Genomic DNA, 24,867 nt, shown 5'->3' on the forward strand with positions numbered 1-24,867 from the left:
TACTCGATGGCCTGGACCTCGTGCACCCCCTCGCAGGAGTTGCGGAGCTCGGCCCATCGCGTGAGGTAGTCACGGGTCGACTTGTTGGGCCCTTGGACGCAGAGGGAGAGCTAGCGAGGCTTGGGAGGCCGCTTGTAGGTGCTGGTGAAGTTGCGGACGAAGACTTCGGTGAAGTCCAGCCAACTGTTGATGCTGTAGGGCTTGAGGCTGTTGAGCCATGTGCGCGCCGTGCCTTACAGCATGAGGGGGACGCACTTCACGGCGACGCGCCGATTGCCGTTGGCTATGCTGACGACCATGGAGTAGTCGATGAGCCAATCTTCCGGCTTCACCGAGCCGTTGTACTTGGGCGTGTCTCTGGGGAGCGAGAACCCTTTGGGGAAGGGCTCATCGCGGATGCGGGGCCAAAGCATGGCGGGCCGACATCGTCTTCTTCTTCTAACGCCAAGGATCGAGCAAGGCGGTCGATCCTGTGGCGGGCGTCGTTCTCGCTGACTCCTTCTCGGCGGCCGAGTCGGTCGCCAAGAGTCGGGTGTGTGATAGGCGGCGGAGCGAGGCGTCTTTCTCTTCGAGGCGGGGGAGGAGGCAGATTTCCTTGGTGTTCAACCGCTCGAGGGCGGCCTTCTGCGTCGCGCTCGATGGTGATGCGAGTCCGGCTGCGGCTGGCAGCCGGCTCCTTGTCTTTCTTCTGGCGCGCGCCGCTCGCAGTCGGCGAGCGGGACGTTGCGGCGTGCTCCCGGCGCGGGGGATGACTATCAGCACGGGCGCCGGCTTCGTGCCGTTCTGCAGCCGCGTCGATCAGCTGCTGGATCCGTCTTGCCATGTAGGGGAGCTCATCGGCTCCCAGCCCATCGGGCTCTTCTGCAGCCGCCTGAGCGGCTCGCAGATTCTCGAGCGGGGTGGCGTAGACGGGGCGATCTGCCCCCAGCATGCTGGCGACGGCCGCGCCGCGCTTCTGGACGAAGCCGGCTCGGCTCGGGCTGCTAGGCATCGGCGTACCGAAGGCGGTGCGGTCGACTTCGCGCTGGTGGGCCTCGGTGAGGCCTCTCATGGAGGCTATCTTCTGGCCCTCCGTGATGAGGGCAAGGCGGCGTGCCTCCAGGGTCTCGGTGTCGGCGTCGGCCGGGATGGGGGCGGAGAGGTCGTGCATTGCCGCTTGCAGGGCGTCGTGGGCATTCTCGCCCGAGTCGGCGACATGGCTGATGACCAGCACTTCGGTGACAGCGCTGCTGCCGCTGTCAGCTCGAGGGAGTGGGTCGTCGAAGACCACCACGTCAGAGGGGTAGGCGTCAAGCGATGCTGTGTCCGAGTCGATGAGCATCGGGTCGGTGGAGCCGACCGACTCCATGTCTGCAGCAGGCTCGCTGGAGACGTGAAGCTGGTCGAGGAGGCTGACGAGACGGTTCTCGGGGTAGTCGGTGCCTGCGTCGGACGCAGGCTCGTCGGAGATGCGAGTCTCGCCGAGCAGATCGGCGAGGCAGCTCGCTGCGCAGGCATCGTCGACGCCTTGTAGCGCGTCGAGGCAAAAGCCATCGAGCGCAGCAGGCTGGCTGCGCTCGCGGGGGAGGAAGAGGGTTCCCGTCCAGAACAGGTCTCCGGACGACGGTGCACCTGGCCCCACGGTGGGCGCCAAATGTCGGGTGGTTGGTGCGACATATGCCAATGGATGGCTTATCATTGTGGGTGCCAATAAGACATCGCCGGTGCCTGGAAACGGGATGAGGCGAAGACATGCACGCCGGCGGATCTTACCCAGGTTCGGGGCTCTCCGAGGAGATAACACCCCTAGTCCTGCTCTGCGGGGTCTCCGCATGATCACTAAATCAAGGAAAGGTAGCTGTAATCGCTCCTAGAGCTGTTGGGTTCAAGGGAGAAGAAGAACAAGGCTAGCTCTCGCTTCTCTCTATCTCTATGGTGTGTGTGATGTGTTCAGAAGCTAACCCTTTGCATGGGTGCTCCGGGGGGTTTATATAGGCCTACCCCCTGGGGGTACAATGGTAATCCGGCTGGGCACTGGTCCCAGCCGTCAGTGTCTACGCTCGCCGGCTTCTCCGCCGGCTGCTGGGTCCCGCCGACTGGTGGGTCCCGCCGGCTGCCGGCTTCTTGGTCGACAGGCCGGCCCCACCGCCTAGGGTCTTGTCGGCGGCTGCTTACTGTAGCCTCGCCTCTGATGACGAGGGCCTTGTCGAGGTAAGCGTGGCTACAGTGGGCCGCCTCGGGGGCTCTCACTGTAGCCTTACCTTGTCTTGTCTCCTTAATGGGGCTCCTGCTTCGAGGAAGGGGGTAGCCGGCTTCTGGGGGCCGGCTACACCATTGGCCGACTAGGGGAGGCCGGGCCGCCTTCGCGCCTCTCTCTGGCGGAAGGGGCCCGGCGCCTGCGGGCCGTACAGAAGTCGGTCGTGGATGACGTTGAGGCTGGCATGGCTACAGTGCCGAGCCGAATAGGAGACGGTTATCCCGTACGGCCTCCTGTGGCCATGCCTGCCTCGGGCCTCGGGGGTAGTGGGCCGCACTGTGGCCACTCCCCGTCTTGTCACCGTTATGTGGGTGTAGCTTTGGTGGTTGTGGTCTCGGCCGGCTTCTTGGAGTCGGCATTCTTCTTGGCCGGCTCCTTGGCCCGTAGTCGTCCCGGGGAGGGGTTGCTGAGGCTGGGTCGCCTTCCGGGAGTCGGCTTCAGAGGTAGCCGGCCAGGGAAGGCGGCCCAATGCTTGGAGTGCTTGGAGGCCCGAAGGCCTGATAATTTTTTCAGAAGAACCAGGGGCCGTCGGTTAGGCTACCCGTGGCCATTTACTCCGACAACGACCTCTACGAGGACTGGCTCGATCACATCGCCGAGCTCGTCCACGCCACAGGGGGCTCCCCTGCGGCGTCCCTCTCTCCGCCTCACCCTCCGCCAGCTACAGGCGACGTAGCTCACGGAGCGCCTCCACCACCTCTTCCCCAATACGGCGCCCTGGCGCCAAGGTGCGTGGCTCCGCGACGCGTCCCGCTGCATCCGGCGCCCGCGCATGAAGAAAGAAGCTGCCAAGAAGTCCCTCGAGCTCAAGAGAACGCTCCGCCACTCCTCACAACACCGCGCCAGGATCGTCTACCGCGGCAAGGCCCCACGCCGCTTGCCGTGGTGGCGCATGGGCGTCAAGACCAAGCTCCACCTCCAAGACGGGCCCCGGCGACCACGGTCGGCTGCCGCGCCTTCACCCCCGAGTTGCGGAGCGTCGCCTAGCCGGGCAAGTTCAAGCAAGATCTGCCTCCTCGCTACGACGGCACCCCCGACCCTGCGGAGATCCCGCAGCTCTACGAGCTGAGCATCGAGGCGGCCAACGGCGATGAGAAAGTCATGGCGAACTGGTTCCCTATGGCGCTCAAAGACGGCGCCAGTTCGTGGCTCCTGAACCTGCCTCCAGGCTCGATCTCCTCCTAGGACGAGATGCGCGACCGCTTAATCGCCAACTTCCAGGGCACTCGCGACCACCCGCCGGCCGCGGGTGACCTGCGCCGTGTCAAGCAACAACCAGGAGAGACCCTCTAGAAGTACATCCAGTGCTTCAACAACATCCGTCTCAAGATCCCCAAGGTGACGGACGAGGCCATCATCTCCGCGTTCTCTGACGGCGTCCGCGACGTCAAGCTGAAGGAAGAGCTCGCTATCCACGAGGAGATGCGCACATCTCAGGAGCTATTTAACCTGGCGACCAAGTGCGCAAGAGCTGAGGAAGGGCGCCTCTCCCTCCTCGAGCTGCCGGCTGCGGACCCGAAGGAGAAGAAAGCCAAGGCCAAGGACATAAAGCGCAAGGGAGCAGCCGTGCTCGCAGCGGAGCCGGACAGCAAGCGAGGCAGAGACCAGCCCGAGTCATCGAAGAGCAGCCAACCGTTCTGCGCCTTCCACAACCTGAATACCCACAACACCAGCGACTGTCAAGAGCTCAGAGCCATTCGTGAAGGACGCTTTGGTCGACGCCCCGAGCGCGGCGACCGGGGCTACGGACGAGGAGGAGGACGTGGTGGCGGGCGCTGGGACAACCGTGGCCCGCGCCAGGAGTGGCGCGACCGGCCTCGGGAGGACCGCTGGCAGGATCATCCTCGCGAGGGCGCCTGGAGGGACCAGCCTCGTGAGGATCGTCCTCAGGGCAACGCCGGTCGTCCCCCATTGCTGCCACCGCCAAGAAGGAAATACGACCAGGCCCCAGCCTCGTAGCGCTCTTCAAACAGTTTGCTCGTGAAGTGAATGCAGTCCTCCCCAAGCTTGAGGCCACGCGCCCGCTCAGGTGGTCCCAGTGCGCCATCACCTTCAACTCGGCAGATCACCTCAAGTGCGCAGCGACTTCTGGCGCCCTCCCGATGCTTTGTTCGCCAGTCATCAGCAAAGTGCAAGTTACCAAGACCCTCATCGACGGCGGCGCAGGGCTCAATGTCCTTTCAGTCGACACGTTTGACAACCTCCAACTGCCATATGACCAGCTTCAGCCTACCAAGCATTTCTCAGGAGTGATCGATGGTTCCACCACACCGATAGGGCAGGTCCGCCTCCCTGTCACCTTCGGAGAACGCAAGAACTACCACACCAAGCTCATCGACTTCGACGTCGCGCACATCCGTCTGCCGTACAATGCCATCCTCGGGTATCCAGCACTGGCCAAGTTCATGGCAGTGACACACCACGGCTACAATGTCCTCAAGATGCCGGGAAGTGGCGGAAACATCACGGTCCCGTGCGAAGAAAGAGACGCGGTGTGCTCCCTCGAGCGTGCCTTTCAAGCTGCAGCAATCGATGACCCCGACAGCAAGGGCGAGGGCTCTCCAGAGGCCATCTCCAAGAAGAAGAAGCAGCTGCGCTGTGTCGGACCTCAGGAGGGCGGCATCGCAGCTGGAACCTCGTCAGGATCAGCGCCCGCTCCAGGGGCGCCTCCCTCCATTGCATAGGAAGGCGCGCCCAGCGCCCTCCTCGGCAGGGCTCGAGCGCTCTCTTCTGGAGGGCCTCAGACCTTGCCAACATCACGAGGGAGGCGCTCGGGCACCACTTGGAGGTGTGCTTCATGGAACGTTTCCCTCAGGAGGACACAGGGCGAGGAGTGCCCACCGCTCAGGAGTTCGTCACCAAGACCACTCAGGAACTGCAAGATGCAAGGGCCATGCGCGACGACCGCCGCTCACAAGGCGTAGCTCCCCATCCAGGCGAGGATGCCGGGCTGCCCGTCTGCATTGATGTCCCAGGGCTCAAAGGGACGCTTCTCAGGAGATTTTCTGGCCTTCGCGCGTGGGCCGTTGCGAGGGTCCACCACACAGCTACGTTCGCATGCCTTTCGGCCTGCCGAGCGTGTCGTCAGCATATCAGTGCAACTTGCGGCGCGTCCTGGCGGCACAGGAGGCCAGGCACCACACTGTCCTGACAGAGATGGAGACGGTCGTCAGGGAACCACCTGAGCCCCCAGAGCCTCCCGAGGCTCAGGGCCCCGGTGGCTCGTGAGGAGCAATCCCTTCGCCGCGTACCTTCAGCTGCCCCGACATTTCTTCATCAACAGAACCAGGTGACATTTTCCAAATTCATTCAGCTGGGAGCGCCCCTCGGGCTGCATCATTCCCAGGCCGCGTGGGTCCGTCCCTGTGGCATATATCCCGTTTTCTTCATGTCTTCAGCTACCTTGTTGGGGGCGCCCCTCGGGCTGCAACATCCCCAAGCCGCTCGGGCCTGACCCAGTGGCATGTATCTCCCTTGCATTTACATAAGCATGTTGCTTTCATGGTTAACCTACCTATGATTACTACTTGCTCGATCGCCACCCATCATGGGGACCGCACGCCGGCCGTCTTTCTTCAGGACCCTTCGCGTGAGTAAGTTGAGCACGGCGTCTATGCTCGGTCCCGTCCCTGCAGCGTCGTTAAATCCAACGGCTGAGCTCTGTCTGGCGGGCCGGCCCCATTTACGTCACCTCCTGGGGCTGTTGGTGCTTGGCTTTCTCACGCGATAACCTCAGGAGATTCGTTCAGCGCAGGTTGTCCGACCACCTCGCAGGACCAACACAGCGAACAAGAACCAAAACCAGGCGCAACCCGCCTTGAGGTAGGGCCTCGTGAGTCCCGCGCTGCCTCACGAGTGCCCAGATACACCTCGTTCAGCCCTGCCGTGCAAGCCACGTGTCAGGGCGTGGCTATACACGCCCCGGGGGCTCTCCGCAGAGGGAGCCCCCTCCCGCGCAAAAGTGGAAGCACCATGCTCCGCGCTGGCCGTCGACACTGCCGAGGAGCGGCTATGCCCATGCACAAGCGGAAGCACTATGCTCCGCGCAGGTGATAAACAACTGAGGTCGGCTTTACGGTCGTACCAACCTCAGGGAGCCCCAGAGCTCAGCCTCCAGCCACACCGCAATGCCTCCCCTCCGGAGAGCCGCGCGAGGGGGCTGGGCACGGGGGCTGCGCTCGGGTCACGCCCAAGCGTACGCCACCCAACTAGGTCTCCCGGACCTGGGGGCTGCGCTCGGGTCACGCCCAAGTGCACTCCACCCAACCAGATCTCCCGGACCTGGTCGTCGCATGCCCCTCCCGAGCCGAGCCTCGGCGAGGGCAAAGGTATAGAGATTGTTTGCACGTCAAGGGGGACTTCTGAACATCGCGACTCAGGAGCCTAACTGGTCGTGTAGCCCCTCACTCCTTGGTCCGTCCTAGTCTCTGATCGGCCCAACGGCGGTTGAGGTATGCACGGGGCCGGGCTCTGCCGACGTAGAACATTAACCTATCCTCGCGTACTCTCCCTATAAGTTGTTAGCGCGTCAAGGGGGACTCCTGAGCATCGCGACTCAGGAGCCTAACTAGTCTGAAAGTGCGTTATATCGACTAGAGGGTTGTGAATAGGCGATTTTTATGAATTCTTAACGGAGGAATTTGCGGGTGAGGAAATTCCTTAGCGAAGAACTACTTCCAGCGGAATAAGTACTTAAGAGTAAGCATAGCAGAACATAGGCATGGTCATCATGATGAAATGAAGACAAACACAGAGTACAGAAAACGTAAACACAGGATAGCACAGGATGAAGACAAACAGACTGAAGAAATTGAACTGAGGAAATTGAGAAAGTCTTCAGTCAAAGTCTTCAAACACAGATATGACAAGCACACAACACAGTAATGAGGAAATGAAAGAGTTGAGGAAATAGAACTAGTAAGCTTGGTGAAGACAATGATTTGGTAGACCAGTTCCAACTGATGTCTCAGTTGTACATCTGGTTGGAGCGGCTAGGTATTTCAACCTGAGGACACACAGTCCCGGACACATAGTCCTCACCGTATTCTCCTTGAAGTAAGGTCACACAGACCTCGTCCAATCACTCGTGGTAAGTCTTCATGTGACTTCTGAACCTTCACAAACTCGGTCACTTGGCGATCCACAATTCCTCTTGGATGCTCTAGACCATGACGCCTAACCGTATGGAAGAAGCACAGTCTTCAAAGGTAACAAGCGTCGGATCCACGCAGGATCAATCTCTTCAGTGATGCTCAATCACTTTGGGTTTGTAGGTGTTTGGGTTTGGGTTTTCCTCACTTGATGATTTTCGCTCAATGTCCTTGGAGGATAGGATGTTCATATGAGGACTTTGATCCTTTTGAGGAATATGATCCACGTGAGGAATTCGATCCGTATGAGGACTTGGATCCATATGAAGAATTTGGTCCATATGAAGAATTTGATCTGGGGTTCCTATTCTTCACAGGTGGTTTCATGAGGACATTCACCTGAAGACTTTCAAGGCACCTTTTGGGAACCCAGATTTTCCTCATAGGAGAACCGTTCCTGCAGTTAGTGCCAACATATCTAGCAAATACTTCACCATCCTGATTTTTAAACAGTTTATAGTTGGAGTCAAACGACTCATCAGAAGAATGAGAAGATTCACATGTAAAGCCAGATTAATTAGATGGATCAACTGGAGGTCCCTTTGCAGCAACCCATGAGGTTTTGGGGTACTGCTCAGGCTTCCAATATGTACCATTAGCATTGAGTTTCCTCTCAAAGGCAATACCCTCTTTCCTAGGGTTCCTGTTGAGGATCTGCTTTTTAAGCACATCACAAAGAGTCTGATGCCCTTTGAGGCTTTTGTACATGCCTGTCATGTACAATTCCTTCAGCCCTGCATCGTCAGTGATACTAGCAATGTCCTCGGATGAGGAATTAGTGATAGCAGAGACAGTTGAAGAATTTGTAGCATTAGAAGCATTTGAACATTCAGGTGAAGAATTAACAGATTCACGTTCCATGCATTTCAAACATGGAGGAACAAATTCTTCCTGAGCAGCGCTGATTTGTTGAGCGAGTAATGAATCGCGCTCCTTCTGAAGATCTTCATAACTCACTCTTAGCTTCTCAAGATCTTGCTTTCTTTGAAGAAATTCATAAGAAAGCTTCTCATGATCAGATAAGAGAGTGTTATGATGACCTTGAAGGTTGTCAAACCTAATCTGAAGTCTTTAAAGATTTTTAGTCAAGGTTTTAGTGCGATCCATTTCTTCACCCAACATATCATCACTTTTGTCTAGCATGTTTTGAACCTTTTCAAAAGCCCTTTGTTGTTTCACAGCAATCTTAGCTAGTTTAGAGTAGCTGGGCTTGAGGTTTTCATCAGATTCATTCTCACTAGATTCAGAGGAGGTATATTTGAGTACCTTGGCACCCTTTGCCATGAAGCAATAGGTGGGAGCGTAGTCATCATTGCCTTCATCAGCCTTGTTGGTGAAGCCATTTTCTTCAGAGTTGAAGATAGACTTGCTGACGAATGCAGTAGCGAGAGCTAGACTAGCTACTCCAGACTCGGACTCCTCAGATGCCTCCTCTTCCTCATGTTCCTCAGATTCAGCCTCAGAGTCCATTTCCTTGCCAATGAATGCCCGAGCCTTCTTGGAGCTGCTCTTCTTGTGAGATGAAGACTTTGAGGATATTGATAATGAAGATTTTGAGGATTTCTTCTTTTTCTTCGCATCATCAGAACTGTAATCCTTGTATTTCTTCTTCTTTGATTCCTTTTCCCACTGAGGACAATCTTGAATGTAGTGTCCAGGTTTCTAGCATTTGTGACAAAGCCCCTTCTTGTAGTCACTGGATGAGGAATCATTGCTCCTTGAGGATCTTCCAAAGAGACCACGTCTTGAGAACTTTTGAAATTTCTTCATGAGCAGTGTTAGTTCCTAGCTCAGTTCTTCAGGATCACCAAGGCTGCTGCCAGAGTCTTCATCTTCAGACTCAGAAACTTCCTTGGCCTTCACTGCACGTGATCTTCCATAGCTCGAACCATAGAGGTCTCTCTTTTCAGCAAGCTGGAACTCATGAGTATTTAGCCTTTCGAGGATATCAGTGGGATCAAGTGACTTGTAATCAGCACGTTCTTGTATCATCAATGCCAGAGTATCAAATGAGGAGTCAAGCGATCTCAACAATTTCTTCACCACCTCATGGTCCGTGATGTCAGTGGCACCAAGCGCTTGAAGCTCATTTGAGATGTCAGTGAGGCGATCGAAGGTTTGTTGAACATTTTCATTGTCGAGTCTTTTGAAGCGGTTGAAGATATTGCGAAGAACATCAACTCGAGAGTCACGCTGAGTTGAGACTCCTTCATTTACTTTGGACAGCCTATCCCAGATAAGCTTAGCAGTTTCCAAAGCACTCACTCTTCCATACTGTCCTTTGCTCAGATGTCCACATATGATATTCTTCGCTTGAGAACCGAGTTGCTTGAATCTCTTCACATCGGTAGCGTACAGTGATCGTTATCAATTGCCTCAAGATGCATTCGCATCTTATTCTTCCAGTAGGGGTAGTCTGTCCCATTGAAGGTAGGACACCCAGCAGAGACCTTGATCTTCCTACGGCAGACATAACTAAAACTCCAGGCGGTTAAACCAAAATCACACAGAACAAGGGAGTACCTTGCTCTGATACCAATTGAAAGTGCGTTATATCGACTAGAGGGGGGGTGAATAGGCGATTTTTATGAATTCTTCACTGAGGAATTTGCGGGTGAGGAAATTCCTTAGTGAAGAAATACTTGCAACAGAATAAGTACTCAAGAGTAAGCATAGCAGAACATAGGCATGGTCATCATGATGAAATGAAGACAAACACAAAGTACAGAAAGCGTAAACACAAGATAGCACAGGATGAAGACAAACAGACTGAAGAAATTGAACTGAGGAAATTGAGAAAGTCTTCAGTCAAAGTCTTCAAACACAGATATGACAAGCACACAACAAAGTAATGAGGAAATGAAAGAGTTGAGGAAATAGAACCAGTAAGCTTGGTGAAGACAATGATTTGGTAGACTAGTTCCAACTGCTGTCTCAGTTGTACATCTGGTTGGAGCGGCTAGGTATTTAAACCTGAGGACACACAGTCCCGGACACACAGTCCTCACCGTATTCTCCTTGAACTAAGGTCACACAGACCTCGTCCAATCACTCGTGGTAAGTCTTCATGTGACTTCCGAACCTTCACAAACTCGGTCACTCGGCGATCCACAATTCCTCTTGGATGCTCTAGACCATGACGCCTAACCGTCTGGAAGAAGCACAGTCTTCAAAGGTAACAAGCGTCGGATCCACGCAGGATCAATCTCTTCAGTGATGCTCAATCACTTTGGGTTTGTAGGTGTTTAGGTTTGTGTTTTCCTCACTTGATGATTTTCGCTCAAAGTCCTCGGAGGATGGGATGCTCTCAAATGATAAATGTCAGTTTCTCTCGGAGCAGCCAACCAGCTAGTGGTTGTAGGGGGCGGCTATTTATAGCCTAGGGAGCAGCCCGACATGATAAGACATAAATGCCCTTCAATGATATGACCGTTAGGTGGGTAGATATTTTGGGACAGCTGGCGCATAGCACAACAATGGTCGGAAATTTGAGTATCAAATTCCTTAGGGCTATCATGTTCCTCACTGTGTAGGCAATCCGCACTGGCGAATTCCTAACTCCTCGGTCAGAACAAATTCCTCAGAGACCAGAAGAACATCGTCTCTTTCACTGAAGAATATGACTGAACTGTATGAGATTTCCAATGGCTTCACTCGAAGGGATTGGTAGGTGTAGGATTTTGAGTTGAGCATCACATGGAAATTTTTCCTTAGTATTTCCTCGACCCTCTTTAACAGTACGGTGTTTCCTATGACTCAAGAAAGAGAAAATGAAACTACGAAAACAAATGTCTTCACGCTTCATGTTCCTCATGAATACCACGTCTTCAAGGTCACACCAATTTCTTCACTTTCAAAGTCTTGAGAAAGTCTTCAGAAATCCAAAGTCTTCACTCGAAGAACTTCATTTTTAGGGGTCGACTTTCTCTGTAAATATCAAACTCCTCATAGACTTATAGACCTGTGTACACTCATAAACACATTAGTCCCTTAACCTATAAGTCTTCAATACACCAAAATCACTAAGGGGCACTAGATGCACTTACAATCTCCCCCTTTTTGGTGATTGATGACAATATAGGTTAAGTTTTCAACGGGGATTAACATATGAAGTGTAAATACTAATATTGAGGAATTTGATTGCAAGATATAGAAGAACTCCCCCTGAAGATGTGCATAGTGAGGAATTTGCTTTTGAAGCAATGCACACTTGAAGAGTTGAATCATGGAGATCTCCCCCTATATCTTGTAATTCATACACGCATTTGACATAATATATGAAGAATTTGAAATGCATGATGAAATATGGTGACTGATGTAATTCAGCATGCGTGCAATAACATTAACGAGGTATAAGCATGCAGAAGAAACAGCAAAAGTATCAGGCCACCATAGAGTTTTAAGTTTACAACTCGATCCAACAAAGTCATTAGAAGAACGAGAGTTGTAACTTAGAAAAAAAAGCCCATAAAAGATAGACCCGCTTGAAGACTAACTCAAATTTCTCCCCCTTTGTCATCGAATGACCAAAAGGTTCGAAAATGAGTACTAACGCCCCTGAAGAATATAAAGTTGATGAAGGAGCGCCAGCGTTGTTTGGGTCGTTTGTTGATGTAGGGCCTGCCACAGTGTCGTCCAAGTCTTCATGCTCATCAGTTTCACACGATGAAGAATAGGAGCTCGCCACCAAGGAAGGAACCTTGACCTTCTTGTATTTCTTCGGTGGAGGTGCATACCAGTCAAAGTCTGCCTTGAGACCCATGTTCTTCAGATCTTCTTTGCTGTAAATCTGAGACAGAACAGCCCAGGTGCGATTGAAGGTTTCATGGAGGTAGTAATGGTTTTTCTTCACTGCATTGTGGGTAGCAGTCATGTTGTGAAGAATTGAACCAAACTGACGCTTGACCCATTTGTGATTGCGATCAACCTTCTGGTGAAGACTGAGGAGAAGCTCACGGTCAGTCATCACCCTGGGAGCTGTGCCTTGAGGATTTGGCTTGGTTGCGTTGGCGGCAGAGTCATGGGTGGCAGAGTCATCATTGGTGGAGTAGTATGCAGCCTTGCGAAATTGACCATCCAATGGACGAATTCCTTCATCAATAACAGCAGTAGCCTTGCCCTTTTCATCAGCTGAGGAAAATGTCCTTTTGAGGACTTCAATCGGGGGCAAGTAGCTGCAATGGTTCAGTGTATCAGCTTTGTAGTTGAGTGAAGACATTGTTCTGATGAATCTCATAATCCACGGAGCATAAGGCTTCAACTCAAAAGGTGACATTGCGACATTGGCTAGAGTCCTCATGAAGAAATCATGGAAGTTGACGGGAACGCCATGAATGATATTGAAAAGCAGATTCTTCCTGATGCCAACGACTTCTTCTTCATTCGAGTCGTGGCCCTTGATAGGACCCAATGTCTTCGTCAGAATACGATAGAAAGCCCGAGGCACATATAACAATTCCTTCACAAGGAATTTAGTTCTTGGGGCCTGCCCTGGCTTCAATGGCTTCATTAGCACTTGCATATAGTGATCTATAAGCTCAGGTTCACTGTAGACCTGGCTTCTATGACTCAAGCAAGAGAAAATGAAACTACGAAAACAAAAGTCTTCACGCTTCATGTTCCTCAAATGAATACCAAGTCTTCAAGGTCACACCAATTTCTTCACTTTCAAAGTCTTCAGAAAGTCTTCTGAAATCCAAAGTCTTCAGTCGAAGAACTTCATTTTTAGGGGTCGACTTTCTCTGTAAATATCAAACTCCTCATAGACTTATAGACATGTGTACACTCATAAACACATTAGTCCCTTAACCTATAAATCTTCAATACACCAAAATCACTAAGGGGCACTAGATGCACTTACATGGTCACGTAGCCCCTCACTCCTTGGTTCGTCCTGGTCTCCGGTCGGCCCAACGGCGGTTGAGGTATGCGCGGGGTCGGGGTCTGCCGACGCAGAACACAAAGCAGATAGGAAGAAAATCGCAAAATCTCGAAGCAAATATTACAAGAAATTTTGTTCTCACAATAACAAACGAAAGTTTAACGCCTCCATGAGGCTTGATGCATGCTGCAGGAACGAAACAGGAAGGCAGCCGCAGGTCATTCCTGGACACCGCCATCGCCTGCAGAAGGTGCTCCTCCCTTGGTATTGTCGTCTTCAGCTGCACCGCCAACTGCAGAAGCGGTGGCATCGCCGCTCGAGGGTGCGATGACGAAGCCGCGGAACTTCTTCAGCAGGGCCTCCACCAGACCTTTCACGGCTGCGGCGGCAGCCGCGCAGTGCTCATCAACTATAGGCTCTAGCAGCTCGCTGAGACGAGCATTGGGGTCGCGAAGGTACAGATGACTGAAGACACGCGTCACCGCAGCTGAAGAAAGGACGCAAGCCTCTGCCTCATCCATGGGATCGATGCCCTCCACGACTTCCTCAAGCGCCTTCACCAAGTGGGGAAGCAGCTGAGCACGGCCATCCTCGTCGGTGGTCAGCCGCTTCTCCAAGCCCTTCTCGTACAGCAACTTCACCGCCACGCTGGACCTCTTCTCAAGGAGCGAGAAGGCCACACGGTCTTCGGCCAGGACCTTCGCCTTGGCGTCCAGATCGGCCTCCCTCGCCTTTGCCTTCTGATCCAGCGCCTCCAGCCGGCTGCGCTCCGCGACCTGCGCCTTCGCCAGCTCCACCAGCTCGACGTCGCGGCTCCTGATGGCGTCCTCTCGAGCCTTCATCTCCTCCTCCTTCGCCTGGCGGCCACGGGTTTCTTCGGCGTGCTGGTCACGCAGACTCATCAACTCGTCCTCCAACACCCGGCAGCGGTCGCGAGCGGCCTTGGTGTCCTCCAGCGCCACCTCATGATCGCCCGCAGCTTTTGCGGTGGCCCGCTTCTCCTCCTCGGAGGCCGTCGCGGCCTGGTTCAGCGTCGCCCAGACCGCCACATCAGAATGAAGCCAGCGGGAGGCCAGCTACAGGCGCTCGGCCACCAGGCGCGGGTCCGCGCTCAGGAGATCTTCCCGCAGCAGGGCCATCTCTGAAAGGGCGCACGCCAAGACGACAGAGGAAACGGAAGAACCCGGGGCCAAGAGCGCGGCAGAAGCAGGGGGCGACGTCGTTACCTGGGCCTGGGAGATCAAGGGCTCCAGAGCCTTTGGGACCTCATCAGCCGAGCCAGGTGCCGGCACTTCCGGTGCCAGTGGGGCCAGGGGGGCTGACTCCTCCCGCTGATATCTCTCTTGGCCTCGCGAGGGCGACCGGGCTGGGGAGGTGCGAGTGCTGCCACCTCCTTTCTCCGCAGAGGGGGGCGCGGCTGCTGTGTCCTCCTTCCGTTTCTTTGCCGAAGGCACCGGCCTGATCAACCAAGGGTGAACGTCAAAAAATAGCAAGTATAAGCAGAAGCAAGACGAAGCTCGAAACACTTATTGCTCCACCGTGACATAGTCCACTTTCCACTTGGGGAGCCTGAAACCTGAAAGCGTCGGAGCCTGAGGAGTAGGCGCACGGGTTCCAGGAGCAGAAGACGGCACAACAGAAGGGCTGGAGGCGGCTCCAGGTGGTGTCAAGGCTGAGGCAGCATCCCGGGAGACCAGCGACGACCTGCCCCATGTCGAGATGAGAGGAAGCTCCCCCTCCCCCTGGCGGGCGTCAATCTCGGCGTCGTATGGCAGGGCGCGGAGGATCTCGGCCTTGCTCAAGGGAGAAGTTTCCCCCATTTCCTCGGGGGTCGCCTCCGAGTCCACCTCCTCTTCCTCCCTCCCGCGGGACTCGTCAGAAGACAGCTCCACCGGCTTCAGCGCTGCAGGGCCTCAAGAGGGCGCGGGCGGCACCAGCCCGCGCGCATCGAAGGTCGGCCTGGAGACCACGATTGGCTCCCAGTCCTTGCGATGGAACAAAGGAGTGAAGGCGCTCGGCGGGTACTCCTGGTTGTCCCCAACCAGGAGGCGCAGGACAGCAGTCAGCTCATCGTTAGGCAGGGCCCCCGGCCTCAGGCAGATCTTGTCTTCTTCATCTCCAAGCCTCCACAAGGGGCGCGCACGCGCCTGAAGCGGGGCGACGCGCAACGTCAGGAATTCCCTCAGCAGCATGGCACCTGTGACCTTCGCCGCCTTCGCGTTGCCCGGCTTCAGGTCGGTCTGCATCTGCGCCAACACCGATGACGCCCGCTCGTCAGTGAGCTCCGCACGAGGCCACCCCTTGTTGGACTGGGTCGCCTCCGTCGGCAATACCAAGTGCGGATGGGCGCACTTGGCGTCCATCATGACCCATTTGGCCCGGATGTTGTCGACCCTCTTCCCGGTGTTCGAGATCGAGTTGGCCTTGCCAGATGCAATGAAATTGGCGCACCCGGAGACGTGTCCGTCACTGACACGAAGAAAGAAGAAGTGGCGCGGAAGAGCCACAGACGGCATCACGCCCAGATACGCCTCGCAATAGTAGGCGAAGATGGACAGGAGGAGCATAGAGTTGGGATGAAGATGCAACGCCTGCTGCCCGAAGTGGTCGAGGACCTCATAAAAGAAATCGGAGAAGGGAGGAACCAACCCGGAAGTGATGCTACTTGTGAAGAAGGGGAAGAAGGTGCATCCCTCAGGCTCCGGCACGTCGGAGGCAAGCGGGAGCTCCGTCTTCCCCCATTCATTGCTCTCGCCTGCCGTCAGCAAGCACGTGGAGATGCGGAGCGAGATTGGAGCAGATCTAGAGGCTTCGGCAGCGAGGAGCGAGAAAGGGGATCTGAGGCAAGGAGAAAGGGAACAGTGAAGGCAAAGCGTTGTCCGCGCCAGCCTTTTGTCAAGTCGAGCAGTTGCCGAGGCAGCGTGGGGAAGCGGAGACGCCCACGTCCAATCAACCGCCACGCGTCGACCAAGGCCGCAGGCTTTTGGGGCCCACAGCGCTCCGTGCTTGACCTTTGGCTTTGCCTCGAAGCCAAGCCCGAGCGCGCCTTGGGCCCGGGGGCTACTGTCGGCGTTCTGGGAACGGGGGCCCCCAGACTTGCCTGCCTGCGGCCATGGCGTGGCTATGCTAGCAGGCTTGTACGGCCCATCTTCATCAACGAGACATTCAAGACCCTCGCGAGGGGCCAAGCCTCGCGGGGCGGACGACACAAGACCTCCTTGGGAGCGGCCTCACCAGGCTGCCTCGCGAGGAGCGGAGAAATCAAGGCAGGGTAAACCTCGCGAGGCTCTCGTGACATGAGCCATGACGATCAAGATCAGGCGGGCGCTAGGCGGGCGCCAGCGCGCGCAGTGTCCTGTTTCCCCCTTTGGTGCTAAGGAGGCAAGCGCAGGCGCAGAGTACCGAGGCATCAAGCAAAGGTTTCCAGATCATTGCAACGAGACCAAGACCAGCAGGACGGGAGGACGGAGGTCACCATGGAGCCCAAGACGACGTCACCACCAGAGCCTTTCGCAGGCGAAGATCGCTTTTGTCAGGATAAGCTGTACTAGCTGTCCCCTTTCAAATTGGCCGTTGTTGGCTCCCTTCCCGCTCAATATTTGGGGAGAGGACCCGGGCCTATATAAGTAGAACTAGTCACCACAGTAGAGGGCATCTGATTGCTGATTGAGAGGCATCTCACCCACACAAGTTCGTCAAGCACAAGAACACCACAACCTCAGGAGGCTGTTCTTCCCCTTGTACTGTTCATCATCAGCCCAAGAGGCAATCCACCACCACCACACTGGAGTAGGGTATTACCCCACAATGGTGGTCCGAACCAGTATAAATCTTGTGTCCTTTGTGCTGTGAGTTCGTCGAGTTCGTCCGCGAGATCTTAGCGAGCTAGGGCGTAGATCAGTAGGGAGGAAATCTTCACGCGCGCCCCAGTGTTCGAACCTTGAGGGTTTTGCCGGAACCCGTGATCCGACAGACTGACCAAATTTTTAATGGATGGTGGCAATGGTTTGAACATTCTGTATGCTGAGACCCTTCGAGGGATGGGCATCCCGATGTCCAACCTCAGTGAGAGCAACATGCGATTCCACGGAGTCATCAAAGGAAAGAAAGCAGACTCACTCTGTCAAATCACTCTTGATGTGGTTTTCGATGATTCAAAGAATTACCGCAAGGAAAAGTTGACGTTTGAGGTGGTGGATTTTCACAGTGTCTATCATGCTATTCTGGGCAGGCCCGTATATGCTCGTTTTATGGCTCGACCATGTTACGTATACCTCAAGTTGAAGATGCCTGGTCCCAGGGGCGTGATCACAGTCATAGGGAATCAGCAAAGAGTGGAAGAGTGCCTCCAGAAGGGCTCAAAGATTGCCGATGAACAGATGGCAGCAGTTGAGATGGAAGAATACAATAAGAATCTAGATCCGAGTGATTTGTTGCGAGCTAAGAAGCCTGCTTCAGAATCCGCATTTCAGTCGGCCGGTGAGATAAAGCATGTTCATATTCACCCGACTGATCCCAATGCTGCTCCCACCCACATCTCAACAACACTCGACAGCAAATAGGAAGAAGAACTCATCCAGTTCTGCCGTGGGAACTGGGACATCTTCGCATGGAAACCATCTGACATGCCGGGTGTACCCAGGGGACTGGCTGACCACCGTTTGCGCGTCGACCCAAAAGCAAAACCTGTCAAGGAACATCTCCGACGGTCCGCCGTCGAGAAGAGGCAGGAAATTGGTGAAGAGGTAGCTCGGCTTCTGGCAGCTGAGTTCATCCGCGAGATATACCACTCTGAGTGGCTCTCCAATGTTGTCATGGTCCCCAAGAAAGATGATTCACTTCCTATGTGTATCGATTTCAAGCACATCAATCGGGCCTGCCCGAAAGAGCACTTCCCTCTCCCCCGCATCGACCAGATTGTCGACTCAACTGTGGGATGTGAGCGTTTGTCCTTTTTGGATGCGTATTCCGGGTACCATCAGATCCGACTGTATGGACCTGACGAAATAAAAACAGCCTTCATCACCCCATTCGTGTGTTTTTGTTATGTTACAGTGTCCTTTGGTCTTAAGAATGCTGGCGCCACATTCATGCGCATGATTCAAAAGCGCCTGCTCACTCAAACCAGTCGGAACGTGGAAGCGTACATGGATGATATCATGGTCATGTCACGCAAAGGTTTTGACCTATTGACTGATCTCACTGAAACTTTGCCAACTTAAGAAGATATGATATTTAGCTTAATCCGTCAAAGTGCACATTCAGAGTCCCAGGTGGAAAGTTACTCGGTTTCCTTGTTTCAGAATGAGGGATCAACGCAAACCTGGAAAAGGTTGGAGCAATTCTCCGAATGAAACGCCCTGTGCGTGTGCATGATGTTCATAAGCTTACTAGTTGTTTGCTGCATTGAGCCGATTCATTTCTCGTCTTGGTGAAAAGGCATTGCCTCTTTACCGACTGATGAAGAAGTCTGATAAGTTCAAGTGGACTCCTGAAGCTTAAGCAGCGTTTGTAGAGCTCAAAGCCCTGCTTTCCACCCAGCCGGTGCTTGTTGCCCCAATCAGCAAAGAGCCTCTACTGCTGTATATCGCAGCCACTGGACAAGTTGTCAGCACAGTGCTCACAGTCGAGCGGGAGGAAGAAGGCAAAGGTTATAAAGTTCAGCGCCCAGTGTACTATATCTCTGAAGTCTTGACTCCGTCCAAGCAAAGGTGTCCGCATTACCAGAAGCTTGTCTACGGGATTTATCTGACCACGAAGAAAGTTGCACATTACTTCGTATACCACTCAATTTCAGTCATCAGCGACGCTCCATTATCAGAAATCTTGAACAATCAAGATGCAACCGGTCAAGTGGCCAAGTGGGCGATTGAACTCCTCCCTTTGGATATCAAGTTCGAAGCAAAAAAGGCGATCAATTCTCAGGGAACAACAGATTTCCTTTCCGAGTGGATCAAACAGCAGCAACCGACTCAGATTCACTCGGAACATTGGACTATGTTCTTTGATGGGTCCAAGATGTTGAATGGTTCTGGTGCTGGAGTGGTCCTGGTATCCCTAGAGGTGACAAGCTCAGTTATGTCCTCCAGATTCACTTTGACTCTTCAAACAATGAAGCTGAGTATGAGGAACTCACGTATGGGTTGCGTATGGCCATCTCACTCGGCGTTCGTCGCCTGATGGTCTAAGGCGACTCAGACTTGGTGGTCAATTAGGTAATGAAGGAATGGGATATCAGGAGCCCAGCTATGACTGGTTACTGCAATGCAGTGAGAAAACTAGAAAAGAAGTTTGAGGGGTCAGAGCTCCACCACATACCCCGAATCAAGTATCAAGCAGCCGACGATCTGGTGAAGATAGGTTCCACTCGAAATCCTATTCCCAGTAATGTGTTCTTGGAGCATCTCCACACCCCGTCAGTTCAAGAAGATCCTTTTACAGAGGAGCCCTGACAACCGATAAGTTCAACTAATTCAACTGAGATTGAAGTCCCAGCTGTAGTCGACTTAATCATGGAGGTTTTAGTGATCACTCCCGACTGGACGGTGCCATATATTGCATATCTGCTCAGGCAGGAGCTTCCAGAAGATGAAGATGAGGCCTGCCGGATCGTCCACAGATCCAAAGCCTTCACGGTGATAAGTGGGCAATTTTACAGATAAAGTGTTACCGGAGTAGCGCAGCGTTGCATCTCTCCAGAAGAAGGTTGACTGATCTTAAATGAGATTCACTCGGGGACCTATGGTCACCACGCGTCCTCTCTCGACCATCGTGGCCAAAGGATACCGAGCAGGATTTTACTGGCCGTGTGCGAATGAGATGGCTAAAGATATAGTCGACAAGTGCGAAGGCTGCCAGTTTTACTCAAACATGTCTCACAAGCCTGCATCTGCCTCGAAGACTAGTCCACTCGTCTGGCCATTTGCAGTTTGTTGGTTGGACATGGTTGGACCTTTCATGACCGGCAGAAGCGGATTCACTCATTTGCTCGTAGCAGTCGACAAGTTCACCAAATGGATTGAGGCCAAGCCTATCAAGAATCTTGACGCAAGCACTGCCATAAGTTTCATCATAAAGCTGATATTCAGATACGGAGTGCCTCACAGCATTATCATAGATAACGGCTCAACTTTGATTCCGATGAGTTCAGAGCATTTTGTGCTTCCCAAGGCACTCAGGTCGATTACGCATCTGTTGCGCACCCGTAGTCGAATGGGCAGGCGGAAAGAGCAAATGGCTTGATCCTTCAATGGCTGAAACCCCGATTGATGCGCGATCTCAAGCATGTAGCTGGAGCGTGGGTGACTGAGTTGCCATCTATCCTATGGTGATTGAGAACGACTCCCAATCGGTTGACTGATCGAAAACCTTTCTTCATGGTATATGGTGCAGAAGCTGTGCTTCCGAGCGACTTGCTGCACAATGCCCCCCGTGTGGAACTCTTCTTAGAAGCTTAAGCAGAACAGGCACGCCAAGATGAAGTTGATCTCCTAGAGGAAGAACGAGAGATGGCTCTGATCTGGTCGACCATCTATTAACAAGACCTGCGTCGATTCTATGCTCGAAATGTAAGAGGCCGAGCATTTCAGGAAGGAGACCTTGTGCTCCGAGTGCACCAAAAACAGCCCCACAAGCTCGCTCCGGCCTGGGAAGGGCCCTTCATCGTAACCAAGGTGCTCCACAACGGGGCGTATCACCTTTACAACGTAGCCAAGAAAGAAGACAAGCCACGCTCATGGAATACGGATCTGCTCCGCCGTTTTTATACCTAAACAGTCCGATCACTAAGTTGTAAATAGAATCCTTCTATTTGCCTATCAAAGACATGATCTTTGTAGTATCTTAATGATTGTTTTCACATAATCATGTGTATTCAAATCCCCCAGTGGGTGGATTAGCCGCGAACCAGATTCGCCTAAGTTTCAAAAACACTCCGAGTGAAGAAGCAACCCTCTCACTCGGGGGCTTAGCCGCGAACCCGATTTGCCTAAGTTTGAAAAACACTCTGAGTGAAGAGCAACCCTCTCACTTGGGCTTAGCCGCGAACCCGATTCACGTAAGTTACAAAACGAACTCCGAGTGAAGAGCAACCCTCTCACTCAGGGGCTTAGCTGCGATCCCGTACTCGCCTAAGTTTCAAAAATACTCCGAGTGAAGAGCAACCCTCTCACTCGGGGCTTAGTTACGATCCCGTACTCGCCTAAGTTTCAAAAATACTTCGAGTGAAGTGCAACCCTCTGACTCGGGGGCTTAGCTGCGATCTGTACTCGCCTAAATTTCAAAAACACTCCGAGTGAAGAGCAACCATCTCAGTCAGGGGCTTAGCTGCGATACCGTACTCGCCTAAGTTTCAAAAATACTTCAAGTGAAGAGCAACCCTCTCACTCGGGGGCTTAGCTGCGATCCTGTACTCCCTAAGTTTCAAAAAGACTCCGAGTGAAGAGCAACCCTCTCACTTGGGGGCTTAGCTGCGATCCCGTACTCGCCTAAGTTTCAAAAACACTCCTCGTGGAGAGCAAGCCTCTCACTCGGGGGCTTAGCTACGATCCCGTACTCGCCTAAGTTTCAAAAACACATCATGTGCAGAGCAACCCTCTCACTCAGGGCCTTAGCTGCGATCCCGTACTCCCCTAAGTTTCAAAAATACTCCGAGTGAAGAGAACCCCTCTCACTCGGAGGCTTAGCTACGATCTCGTACTCGCCTAAGTTTCAAAAACACTCCAAGTGAAGAGCAACCCTCTCACTTGGGGGCATAGCTACGATCCCGTACTTGCCTAAGTTTAAAAAACACTCCGAGTGAAGAGAAACCCTCTCACTCGGGGGCTTAGCCGCGAACCCGATTCGCCTAAGTTTGAAAAACACTCTGAGTGAAGAGCAACCCTCTCACTTGGGCTTAGCCGCGAACCCGATTCGCCTAAGTTACAAAACAAACTCCGAGTGAAGAGCAACCCTCTCACTTGGGGCCTTAGCTGCGACCCTGTACTCGCCTAAGTTTCAAAATACTCCGAGTGAAGAGCAACCCTCTCACTCGGGGGCTTAGTTGCGATCCCGTACTTGCCTAAGTTTCAAAATTACTTCGAGTGAAGAGCAACCCTCTCACTCGAGGGCTTAGCTGCAATTCCGTACTCGCCTAAGTTTCAAAAACATTCCGAGTGAAGAGCAACCCTCTCAGTCGGGGGCTTAGCTACGATCCTGTACTCGCCTAAGTTTCAAAAATACTCTGAGTGAAGAGCAACCCTCTCACTCGGGGGCTTAGTTGCGATCCTGTACTCACCTATGTTTCAAAAAGACTCCGAGTGAAGAGCAACCCTCTCATTAGAGGGCTTAGCTGCCATTCCGTACTCGGCTAAGTTTAAAAAACACTCTTCATGGAGAGCAACCCTCTCACTCGGGGGCTTAGCTACAACCCCGTACTCGCCAAATTTCAAAAACAACCCGTGTGCAGAGCAACCCTCTCACTCAGGGGCTTAGTTGTGATCCCATACTCCCCTAAGTTTCAAAAATACTCCGAGTGAAGAGCAACCCTCTCACTTGGAGGCTTAGCTACGATCCCGTACTCGCCTAAGTTTCAAAAACGCTCCAAGTGAAGAGTAACCCTCTCACTTGGGGGCATAGCTGCGATCCCGTACTCGCCTAAGTTTCAAAACGAACTCTGAGTGAAGAGCAACCCTCTCACTCGGGGGCTTAGCTGTGATCCTGTACTCGCCTAAGTTTCAAAAATACTCCGAGTGAAGAGCAACCTTCTCACTCGGGGGCTTAGTTGCGATCCCGTACTCGCCTAAGTTTCAAAATTACTTCAAGTGAAGAGCAACCCTCTCTCTCGGGGGCTTAGCTGCGATTCCGTACTCGCCTAAGTTTCAAAAACACTTCGAGTGAAGAGCAACCCTCTCAGTCGGGGGCTTAGCTGCGATCCTGTACTCGCCTAAGTTTCAAAAATACTCCGAGTGAAGAGCAACCCTCTCACTCGGGGGCTTAGTTGCGATCATGTACTCACCTAAGTTTCAAAAAGACTGCGAGTGAAGAGCAACCCTCTCACTAGGGGCTTATCTGCCATCCCGTACACGCCTAAGTTTAAAAAACACTCCGCATGGAGAGCAACCCTCTCACACGGGGGCTTAGCTCCGATCCCGTACTCGCCTAAGTTTCAAAAACACTCCGTGTGCAGAGCAACCCTCTCACTCAGGGGCTTAGCTGCGATCCCATACTCCCGTAAGTTTCAGAAATACTATGAGTGAAGAGCAACCCTCTCACTTGGAGGCTTAGCTACGATCCCGTACTCGCCTAAGTTTCAAAAACACTCCAAGTGAAGAGCAACCCTCTCACTTGGGGGCATAGTTGCGATTTCGTACTCGCCTAAGTTTCAAAAACACTCCGAGTGAAGAGCAACCCTCTCACTCGGGGGCTTAGCTGCGATCCCGTACTCGCCTAAATTTAAAAACATACGCCGAGTGAAGAGTAACCCTCTCACTCGGAAACTTGGTTGCACTCTGAGCTACACCACAAGTATAACGTTTGGTTGCACTCTGAGCTGCGCCACAAGTACAATGTATGGTTGTACTCTGAGCTGCGCCACATGTACAATGCCTACTCCGAGTGGAAAGTGAGGGAGTCCTGGATTAAGGGGTCCTCGGGCGTTCGGCCTGTGTGACGTAGGCCGGACTGATGGGCCATGAAGATACAAGATAGAAGACTTCCTCCTGTGTTCGGATGGTACTCTCCTTTGTATGGGTGGCAAGCTTGGCATTCGGATATGAAGATTCCTTCCTCTGTAAACCGACTCTATACAACCCTAGGCCCCTCCGGTGTCTATATAAACCGGAGGATTTAGTCCGTAGAGGAGAATCCAAATCATACAGGCTAGACATCTAGGGTTTAGCCATTACGATCTCGTGGTAGATCAACTCTTGTAATCCTCATATTCATCAAGATCAATCAAGCAGGAAGTATGGTATTACCTCCATCAAGAGGGCCCGAACCTAGGTAAACATCGTGTCCCCCGTCTCCTGTTACCATCGACCTTAGACGCACAGTCCGGGACCCCCTACCCGAGATCCGCCGGTTTTGACACCGACATTGGTGCTTTCATTGAGAGTTCCGCCGTAACATCGAAGACAGGATTGATGGCTCGCCTTGTTATCAAGGACAGTATCACCTCCAGAAGAGCCCTGGCCTGAGGCCAAACCCTCCGGCTGGGCGGCTTTACCATGACCGCCCGTTCGGCTGTCAAGCTGATGATGACTTCTCAGGTCATCGAAAATTGTCTCCGTGTTGACTCCGAATACTCCAAACAGATGGATCCGGCGGAGTTGTCATCTTTAAACGAACTCCTGGATCGCATCACCGCCATGGAGGTCGCTACAGACTATGATCAAATTGGGCGTAAACCCGATCAGAGAGAAATCAAATCTCCGCCAATCACCCATCAGATAGCGGTCGTAGGGAGCAAAACAACCACTCTTGCCCTATGTTGAAGACGAGTTATGTTCAGATTTCCGAGCTTGAAGAGCTGGATACCTGTCTGCGGGACCACACTCCGAGTCCTCCGAACCTAGAATCGGGCGTCGAGCCTGGAAAATCATTTAACATCCCGGAGCCCGAAC

Source organism: Triticum aestivum, chromosome 3D (assembly GCF_018294505.1).
Source record: "Triticum aestivum cultivar Chinese Spring chromosome 3D, IWGSC CS RefSeq v2.1, whole genome shotgun sequence".
In the NCBI taxonomy this organism is placed as follows: domain Eukaryota; kingdom Viridiplantae; phylum Streptophyta; class Magnoliopsida; order Poales; family Poaceae; genus Triticum; species Triticum aestivum.